The sequence below is a fragment of the Syngnathus typhle genome, linkage group LG1 (genome assembly GCF_033458585.1).
Source record: "Syngnathus typhle isolate RoL2023-S1 ecotype Sweden linkage group LG1, RoL_Styp_1.0, whole genome shotgun sequence".
Taxonomy (NCBI): domain Eukaryota; kingdom Metazoa; phylum Chordata; class Actinopteri; order Syngnathiformes; family Syngnathidae; genus Syngnathus; species Syngnathus typhle.
This window is the reverse complement of record NC_083738.1, coordinates 1,872,500-1,883,492: the sequence shown is the minus strand read 5'-3', so window position 1 is coordinate 1,883,492 and position 10,993 is coordinate 1,872,500. Positions and strand designations below refer to the sequence as shown.

At 46.2% G+C, this 10,993-nt stretch overlaps 1 long non-coding RNA gene across 1 annotated transcript; it reads right to left on the bottom strand.

The window, feature by feature from the left end:
- Nucleotides 1-2,939: 2,939 nt before the first annotated feature.
- LOC133163121 (uncharacterized) lies at nucleotides 2,940-8,606 on the bottom strand. Its single transcript, XR_009716321.1, has 2 exons — nucleotides 8,267-8,606; nucleotides 2,940-3,630 (listed from the first exon to the last, which is right to left on the bottom strand). It is a non-coding gene; the product is annotated as an uncharacterized LOC133163121 (long non-coding RNA).
- Nucleotides 8,607-10,993: the final 2,387 nt, after the last annotated feature.

Genomic DNA, 10,993 nt, shown 5'->3' with positions numbered 1-10,993 from the left:
TGTACAGCGGAGTCCGGAATGTTGACGGTCAATCAAGTCTCAGTAAACACAAGCACACAGCAGTCACGCACTGTCCGGTTTGTAGATCGCAGCAAGCGAATGTAATCCATTTTGTTGTCCAGCGATCGAACATTCGCTAGAAGAATGGAAGGCACGGCCGGGCGAGCTGGGTTGGCCGCCAGCCTGGCCCGGACGCCTCCGCGCTTGCCCCTCTTCAGCCTCCTTGCACACCGCTTTCGACGCTTCCCAACTGGGGGAGGAATAGCAGACGAGTCCGGCGACGCTTCAGGACGTAGCAGTCCGAGCTCCTTTAATGTCCCCGCATCAAAGTCCAGAACTCGACAAAACTCGCTTTCGCCGATGTCGAGCAGAACCTGCCTGCCGTAACTGTAGCACGACTCAGTACGACGAGACAAACACATAAAACTGCCGGACAAACACTCATTAGACGAACAAAACACCGTTCGGGCGGGACAGAGAGAGGTCGCCATCTTGGAAAAAAAAAAAAAAAAGCTGTGCGCTTAAATAATAAGACAGTGCAAGTCAAGCTGCCACAGCATAAATAAAAATCAGACCATGACAACATATCATCAAAACCCTCCACGTGGTGGGATCCTTTGTTATTTCTGTAAACTAGTTCTCTGCTGTTGATAACTATTTGAATAACTGAGCTAGCCCTTTTGCATCAAAAGATATGAACATTTCATGGTATCATGAGCCAAAAACTCTTGACTTTTATTAGAATGTTGCTTTCACCTTCTAAACAAGAGCAGACCATTGATATTATTTTTGAATGTCCAAAGTCGATGCTAAATCAAACCAGACATAGCATTGATGTGATGCTTGTGCATTGTTTTACAAAACATCAACAAAACATGATACTGTAATTCAGTGCTTCTCAATTATTTTCTGTTACGCCCCCCCCTAGCAAGAAGAAAACTATTCGCGCCCCCCCTCCCCACCGTGACTATCCTAACTTGTCTTGTAAGTCGTAAAATGTTGCACTGTCGCAAACGTGACAGAAGTAACAATGAGAGCGCCACTGCCCCCTGCTGTAGTAAACGCGCAATTACACTTTATTCTAGTACTGCCAAAAAAAAAGCCTGTTCCCCAGGGTCACACGCGCCCCCCCAGGAATAGCACCGCGCCCCCCAAGGGGGGCGCGCCCCACTATTTGAGAAGCACTGCTGTAATTGTTGCCAACGATAGAGACGAGCTGTAGGCTAAAAGCCATCTGAAACACGGGACCTCCTGTTTTCCAAGGGTCGTTGAATGTTAAAGTTCTCCTGCATGCCAACAGGTTGCTCGCTGCTGCAGCTCTGAGGCTCACTTGAAAGTCTAATGTGTTTGGATATTTATTTTAGTTTGCAGAGTTAAGAGTGTGTCGTTTACATGTATGCGGTCGGTTTTTCTATTGTGGCAGTGTTATATTGTTATTCTTTCTGGCGTCTCGGGGAGGGAAATATCCTACAATTAGATTTTTCCCAGGAACAGGAGAGCATGTTGCGTGTACCGCTGAAAGTTCTGTGCCATTGCTGTGGCTGACAACAGCCGGTTATTAAATATTAATCTCTGTGGAAAACCGTTCTCATCAATAAAGCTACACACTACTGTAATGATTTATACTCGCACCAACTAACTAACTAACTAACTAACTAACTAACTAACTAACTAACTAACTAACTAACTAACTAACTAACTAACTAACTAACTAACTAACTAACTAACTAGCATCGATGCTAAACGTAAACATCGATTTATAACGCCGTGTTTGACTTCGGACATTAGATCGTAGAGCACTATATCGTGATATATCGTGAATGAATCGCAGCAGGCTTTAAGATATCGGCAAATATCGTATTGTAGTTCTTTGTATCGATATGATATCGTATCGTGACAAAACCCGCGATTTACACCCCTACTGAATAAATAAATGAATAAATAAATAAACAAGTTCATGGGTTAAGATAAATAATATTACAAATTTTTGTCTATGTTGGTAAAAGTGATTGCATGCTGTTTAAAGTATTAATTAATGATCTATTCATGTTTTGGTTTAAAATTATAATTGATCAGATCTATTTTTGGTTTCCGATAACGTACTTCCACTTTTGCGAGTAAATAAAAGTTCTGTGTGCAAGAAGCAACTCCAAACTGTAGTCTGATGCTATCCATGCTGAATTATCAGGCAGCAGTGCCGTAAGTGTCATAATATAGTGGTTTACACTGATGCCTTTAGATATTATGGTTTATTTTTCTAAAATGTGCACTCTATTTTTGTATGTGATGACTCTGTGTGCTGAGATTGTTTTTTTTTATCATTAGTTTTCACCGCATGTTATGAGGACAATTAAATATAATTCAACCACAGTTCTGGGTCCCATTTGTGGTTTAACTCCGTGTTACCAACAGGGATATGCGGTCAGAGGACGCAAGGGAGGCTACGCCTCCCCTGCTGCCATGAAAAGGGGAAAAGCTTAAGTGTTCAAACACAGTGGCTATATTAATTCATTTCCGTAGTTAAGCTGGTGTATATAATATCTTGTGTTTTTTTTCTCATCTGGCTGTAACGTCGTGTTTCTTTAGATGAACAAAACGGCTTTGAAAAGAGATCTCACGGGGAAGTTACGAAAAAAGGTTCTCCAGCCTTGCGGCAGGGGGTGCTCGTGATCCCGGGATGCATCATGCGCCTACCTGTATAGAATAAGAGATCTCCAGTTCAAATTTACGGTTAACAACTGAGGAGCAGTCGTCCATTTGTTTCGTTTTACATTCTTTTTTCATTTCCGTTTTTACATTTCGTTTTACAATGGAGGATATCCAAACGATTTTCAACTATGGATTTTCGGTCGAAGCAGGGGGTAAAGGAAGAGCAACTCCGGAATTAAAAGGTTTTATTCGGACGGGACTTCGGAAAAGAGTGGTACGCACGATCGAAATAAAGTTTTTGATTTCATGTGCTTTATTGAGTATTGGTATGTGACGCCAGTGCCTCCCCAGTCATGCACCTCACTGCAAGTCACTGGTTACCAACTATGTTGATAACACTACAAAAATAAAACATGTAGCATACTTTGTTTCCAGACATATCCTAGAAAATCCACAGTTTTTTTGCTTTTATATTCATTTTATTGTGCACTTGGACCCTCCAAGATTGTAGAAAACTGTATCCCTCCAGGTGTTGCAGAGATACTCATAGAGATAACATGATCTGTTTGGGGGCTATTTTTTACTTGTTTTTACTATTTTTTTCTCCATTTTCTATTATGTATTTATATCTATTACGTCACATCATTTGGGGAAGGACCACCAAACAAGGTAATGCGTGTGGCCACACGGTTTCGCAAATCCGCCATCTTTATTACTCGGAGAGACTTTTGTCGTCCAAACAACTCAAGGATGCCGAAGTGGAGGGATCAAAACGTTCCGTTGTTGGATGCATAATTCCACACAACTCATTGCACCGCCCCCAAGCATCAGAACCTCAAAGAATTTCCTGGTCAAATTTTGTTTCCACATCTGTGGGCAAAGTCCTGCTTGTTCAAGGACGAGTCTTTCAGAACTCATTTGTCAGTATAGAGAAGGATTCGCCGAAAGACTTTGTTTCGTTGATGGTTCAGTTCCTTCACTCTGTGGAAACGACAGACACAGTAAAGCGGTAAGCTTGAGATGACACAAAAATAATAAACTGTATTTCACTTTCATATTGTTGCGTGTCTATGATGCACTCGTTTTCATAGTATTAGCATCAGTCTTTCTGCTGATTTCAGAGCTGTGCGCTCTATGTTTTCACTTCTTGTGGGTGTATTTTGAGTAGTTGTATCAGATGAATTGCATTTGTTAGCTTCTTGCTAACGCTAGCTTTAGCTTACTGGTGAACTTGACTGCAGTGGTTGTTTGTTTACAAGATGTGTTCATAAATATGTGAGGGGATTTATTTTGTTATGTATGTATGGACAAGTCTTCTGCCTTTGACACGCGCAAGTAAACCCTACCTCGGCTAAAAAACTACAAATATGTCTACCGGAAAGGGACGCGCACATCTTGCGGCCTGGAGGGAGTGGGGTGTGAATCAGGGCTGTGGACTCGGTTGGATTTTTGCACCGAGTCCGGCCTCTTGACCATGAGTCCGAGTCCGGCTGTCCATTTTTTCTGTTAATTCATGTCATGCGTACGCAACAATTAAATTTGTCTTCATAACAAGCAAGCAGGGCTGTGGACAGTATTCCTACGCGCATTCTCAGCAGCGTGATGAAAATAAAATTCAATAACGTCACTGAGGCATATTTTAACGAACTCCACTTCATTGTATGGCTTTTTAGCCTGTGCAATGTTCCAAGCCAGTTGAAACAATGCAAGTGTGACAGTAATTTTTTTTTTCTGCCTGACTTTTCAAAGTCTCCAAACTTGTGTTTGCGAAATTCAGTCCCTTTTGCAAAGTCCTTATCGATATTGGCATGAAGTGAGCTGAAGTGGCGCTGACCATTTGAAGCTTTTAAATGCGCCAATGACGTCCGACATATCAGACAGAATGGCTTGCTATAGCGTTCAACAAAAAACAACTTTAACTCTGTTAAAAACGTCCTGTGTTCATCGTCATATATTCGTTTAGCTGTGCATTTTTTCCTTGCCATTTTGGCAAGCGTCTTGTCAGCTTTTCTGGACCTAATGGGCCCCCGTAGTCACAGTCGCCATTCATTAAACCTCAGAACAAGTATAAAAGAGGGACCTGTGATGCTATCAAAATGAGGAATTCAGACAAAACCATCACTCTTCCACTTTATATCAATAATCAAGATGGCGGCGCGTGCATACGCAGCGACCTCTCTCTGTCCCGCCCAAACGGTGTTTTGTCCGTCTAATGAGTGTTTGTCCGGCAGTTTTTTTTGTTCGTCTCGTCGTACTGAGTCGTGCTACAAGTACGGCAGGCAGGTTCTGCTTGACATCGGGAAAAGCGAGTTTTGTCGGTTTTTGGACTTTGATGCGGGAACATCAAAGGAGCTCGGACTGCTACGTCCTGAAGCGTCGCCGGGCTCGTCTGCTATTCCTCCCCCGGTTGGGAAGCGTCGAAAGCGGTGTGCGAGGAGGCTGAAGAGGGGCAAACGCGGGGGCGTCCGGGCCAGGCTGGCGGCCAGCCCTGCTCGCCCGGCCGTGCCTTCCATTCTTCTGGCGAATGTTCGATCGCCGGACAACAAAATGGATTACATTCGCCTGCTGCAATCTACAAACCGGACAGTGCGGGACTGCTGTGTGCTCGTGTTCACTGAGACTTGGTTGACTGTCAACATTCCGGACTCTGCCGTACATCTGGAGCGGCTAGCGTGCTATTGGGCGGATCGGGCCATTGTACAAGGGGGGAAATCTCGTGGAGGTGGAATATGCGTCTACATCCGTGACGAATGGTGCCGGGACTCTGTAGTGGTATGCAAGCACTGCTCGCCACTGGCGGAGTTCGTGATCATTAAGTGCCGTCCTTTTTACCTGCCAAGGGAATTTACCGCGATTCTGCTAGTCGCGGTTTACATCCCGCCTTCCAACATCGAAGGCGACAGGGTCGCGGCTCTTAGTGAACTGTACCAGGCTGTCAGTGAACAAGAGACAGCGCACCCTGACGGTTTCACCATCTTCGCTGGGGATTTTAATCATGTTAACCTGAAGTCTGTTTTTCCGAGGCTTCACCAGCATGTTAATTTTCCTACGCGTGGCGACAGCTTCCTGGACCGGGTCTACTCTTCGCATAAAGGAGCTTTCAAAGCCGCCCCCCTCCCCCATCTTGGACTTTCTGACCATATCACTGTTATGCTTTTGCCCGCATACAGACAAATGGTGAGAGCTTCCAGGCCGGTTCGCAAGCAGGTACGGGTGTGGCCTGAGGGTGCCTCTGATGCACTGCGTGACTGCTTTGGCTGTACTGACTTTGGCTGTACTGACTTTAGGAGGGCTGCCACTTGCGACGATCGGACAGACATTGAGGAGTATACTGACTCTGTTTCCTCCTACATCAGGAAGTGTATTGATGATGTGACTCTCTCAAAATCCATCGTCACTCGGGCTAATCGGAAGCCATGGCTGACAGGGGCTGTCTTCAGGCTGCTGAGGGCCAGGGACAAAGCCTTTAGAGCAGGGGATGAGGCTGGCTTGAGGACTGCGAGGGCCGACCTGTCCCGGGGCATCAAAGAAGCAAAGAGGGCGTTCTCGTGCAAAATTACCGCCCACTTCAAGGACAGCAGGGACGCACGGAGCCTTTGGCGGGGCATTCAGACCATCACGGATTACAAGCCCGCGCCGCAGAGCTGTGAAGGCGACGTCCGTCTGCTCAATGACCTCAACCGCTTCTTTGCTCGCTTCGACGCTCAGAACAGCACTTGCCCGCTGAAGGCCACTCCCCCTTCACACGAGCTGCCCCTGTGCCTCTCCGCCGACAGCGTGAGGAGGGCGCTTGCCGCCATCAAAATCCGTAAGGCGGCGGGCCCTGACAACATCCCGGGTCGGGCGCTGAAGGACTGCGCTGGTGAGCTGACGGATGTCTTCACGGACATCTTTAACACTTCCCTGCAGCAGGCCATCGTCCCGTCGTGTTTCAAAGCTGCCACCATCGTACCTGTGCCGAAGAAACCCGCTCCGTCCTGCTTCAATGACTACCGCCCCGTGGCACTTACGCCCATCATCATGAAGTGCTTTGAGCGGCTTGTCATGGAGCACATCCGATCCGTTCTCCCGCCCACCATTGACCCCTTCCAGTTTGCGTACCGAGCCAAGCGGTCTTCGGAGGATGCCATCTGCTCTGCCCTCCACTCGGCCCTCACCCACCTGGAGAGGAGGGACTCGTATGTGAGATTGCTGTTTGTGGACTTCAGTTCTGCCTTCAACACCATTGTGCCACAACGCCTCATCAGCAAACTTGACGCGCTGGGCCTCAGTACCTACCTCTGCAACTGGCTACTGGACTTCCTCTGTCAGAGGCCACAGGTAGTACGTGTTGGCGACAAAATCTCCGCCAGCATCACGCTGAGCACGGGGGCCCCCCAAGGCTGCGTGCTCAGTCCGCTGCTCTTCACCCTCCTGACGCATGACTGCACTGCAACCTACAGCGACAACCGTATCGTGAAGTTTGCTGACGACACGACTCTGGTGGGTCTCATCACCAAGGGAGACGAGACTCAATACAGGCTGGAGGTTGACCTTCTGACCACGTGGTGCAGGGACAACAACCTCCTGCTGAACGTCGACAAGACCAAGGAGATTGTTGTGGACTTCCGGAAGGGTCACACCCAACACCTGCCGCTGACCATCGACGGTGCTGTGGTGGAGCGAGTGAGCAGCGCCAAGTTCCTGGGGGTGCACATCAGTGAGGATCTCTCCTGGTCCACCAACACCACATCACTGGCAAAGAAAGCCCAGCGCCGCCTGTACTTCCTGCGGAAACTTAGGCGAGCGAGCGCTCCTCCGGCCGTCATGACTGCATTTTACCGCGGCACCATTGAGAGCGTCCTCTCCAGCTGTATTGCTGTTTGGGGTGGCGGCTGCACTGACTACAACTTGAAGGCCCTGCAGCGCATAGTGAACACGGCTGGTAAGATTGCTGGTGCTTCGCTCCCCTCCTTGAAGGACATTTACACCTCCCATCTCACCCGCAAGGCGACCACGATTGTGAGTGATGCGAGTCACCCCGCTCACTCTTTGTTCGAGCTTCTGCCCTCTGGGAAGAGGTACAGAAGCCTGCGCTCCCGCACCTCCAGACTCTCAAACAGCTTCATACTCCAGGCTGTTAGGATCCTGAACTCGCTCCCCCGTTCTGCGTAGCGTCCTGTACTTTCACTGTCTGAACTGTCTGAATGCACACTGGCTCTTATTATTTATTATTTGTTATTACTCTTATTTATTGTTTGTGCCTTTTTGTTTATGATGTTTTTTACTTTTGCGCTATGCTTGCTGGCTCCGTTATTTATTGTGTTATCTGTTTATTTATTATTTATTCATCACTCTTACTATTGATTGTTAGAATTTTTGCCTTCTTGTTTTTATATTGTGTCGCGTACATGTATGTCTATCGTGTTATGTGTCTCGTCACCGTGGGATAGAGAAAAACGTAATTTCGGTCTCTTTGTGTGTTGTGACATGTGGAGAGATTGACAATAAAGCTGACTTTGACTTTGACTTTTGACTTATATAGACCACAACCAAATGAGTAAAACGGAAGAATTTATAAACGTGATATGTAAGATTTAAACCATTAATTAATACATAGGTTAAATATCTATCTCACCTTCTTGTGCCCGATGTCCATGAGCTGCATATCTGCTGCGCTTGGCATCGCGGCACGAAGGTGTAGTCTGGACCAGCAGCTGTGTGTGGCTGGCCATTGCGGCTACTGTGGCCGCGAGTTGGAAAGAGCGACATCAGTCACCTCTTAACTATGTCTGAATCTTAACCTGTTGTTGCTGCATTAGACCAGACATGCCCAAAGTCCGGCCCTTCGGCCAAATCCGGCCCGTCTTAATTTAGACCAGCTCGAAGCATCGTGTAACACTGTCACGGGGACCTGCGCACCCCAGAGCGAGCCACAGAAATGAAACGCGTATGAACGGGAATGCGCTCATGAGCGAGTGCTCATGATTTGTGTGAGCGTGTTGCTCCCTATCCCTTCCCAGTTCACGAACACACAGTTGTCTGTTTGCAATATGATCAGTGACACACACACTTATTTTATTCAAATACCGAAGAGTAAAGTGACGCTAAGATCAGAGACGCTGCCACTGACCATACACAGGGAAATGCAAAATAACCCACAGACTACTTGCGAGAGCTCGGTCTACTTACGACTAACTCTACAAACACTACTGTGCGTCCACGCCGCCCACTCACAGTGATTGCAAACAACAAAAATACTGTGGATTATTATTTTGTGATTATAAAGTATTTTGTTGTGTATGACGTTAAACTAAAAAAATATAAACAGAGAATAATTTAATTTGGCATGACACAATCTGGCCTGTTTACTGCTGTCGAAACACCAATATCAACCTTCTAAATAATACAATAATAAAACAAACACAATACATCCATCCATCCATTTTCTGAACCGCTTAGTCCCCACGGGGGTCGCGGGCGTTCTGGAGCCTATCCCAGCCGTCATCGGGCATTAGGCGGGGAACACCCTGAACCGGTTGACAGCCAATCACAGGGCACACAGAGACATACAACCATTTGGACTCGCACTCACACCTAGGGACAATTTGGAGTCTTCAATCGGCCTACCAAGCATGTTTTTGGGATGTGGGAGGAAACCGGAGTGCCCGGAGAAAACCCACGCGGGCCCGGGGAGAACATGCAAACTCCACATAGGGAGGGCCGGAGGTGGAATCGAACCCGCACCCTCCTAACTGTGAGGCGGACGTGCTACCCAGTGTTCCACCAAGCCGCTAAACACAATACATGTAATGAAAAATTCATTCAACTTTCAGAAAATCTTTCTTATGTACCGTATTTTTTGGACTAAAAGTCGCTCTGGAATATACGTCACATTAGCCATAACATGCACAATAACATGAAAAAAACCCATATATAAGTCGCTCCGGAGTATAAGTCGCATTTTGGGGGAAATTTATTCGACAAAGTCCAACACCCGCTGACGGCGGTTGCACTTCAAAATATTCCACAGACCCATCTAACGATATATAAATCATATATCAAATAACTATTATATAAGCAATAATTTTATCAAACCATCTGTGTCACTCCAAATCATTAAATCCATCGATCAAATTTCTCGTCCTTTGTCAACAACGCCGCGCGTCCACCGCTGACACAAACCTCGTGGTTATTCCACAGATCTAGTATATAACTATATTGTAGCGTTAACAATGTACCAGGAAAGACGTGGGTTTGGTAAAGGGCTCTTTATTTAACAAAACAAGAGTTCAATGAGCCAACAACTACTGAACTGTAATGATAAAAAGATATACAAGTTGCTACACAAAATAAAATATATCAAATAACTATAACATAAAAAGTTCGGCGTGGACTTCCATCCCCGGAGGTGGCACTTCCAGCCACGGAGGTGGCTGGGACCTACGTAGAGTAGGACTGGGCGTGCGTAGGAGCAGTGTCCGAGCCCCATCCACCGTCCCCGGACAGCCATCCGGCCGAGCGCCGGCCCCCGACTTCCATCCACGGAGGTGAAAGAGAGCTCCGTAGAGTAGGACCGGGCGTGCGTAAAAGCCATAATAGTTTTTCAAACCTTCTGTGTCACTCCAAATCATTAAACCTTTCTAACTCTTCGTCCTCCGTGTCACAAACAAAGCCGCTAATGATGGCGGTAGTACATGGGGCCCTTCGCCATCTTCGTCATCCCGTGATCGAATTTTTGTCCTTTATGTAAACAACTGACGTCACTTGAAGTTCAAATTACAGTAATCCCTGGCTACATCGCGGTTCGTTGATCGCGGTTCCACTTTTTTATTTTTTTGTTATTTTGAGAATTATACATATAAGTCGCTTCTTAGTATAATTCGCCCCTCCCCCCCCCCCAAACTATGAAAAAAAACGCGATTTATAGTCCGAAAAATACGGCGTATAATTTATTATTATTTTGATCTTCAACTATCCTGGTAATGCAATTGACAATAGATGCTCATTTGCAATATCAACTTATCTTTAATTTATTTTCATTTTAATCTTTCTATTTATCCTGGTAATGCAATTGACAATAAATTCTCAATTGCAATATCAACCTATTTGCAGACAGCACAGGATATAGTTACATATTTACAAGTTAATTTACAATGGTCATGGTTCGAGGAATGCCAGACCGAAAGGTCGGCCCCTTTCCATTTTCATCTAACCAAATATGGCCCCCTTTGCAAAAGGTTTGGAGACCCCTGCATTAGACAATGGTGTTAGTGTGTCTGCCGAAATGCTCTTTATTATAGCAGCAGCTTCTCTTAGTAGACCGCTGTGCTCTTGGGACATGTCTAAATGTGTACGTTCAACT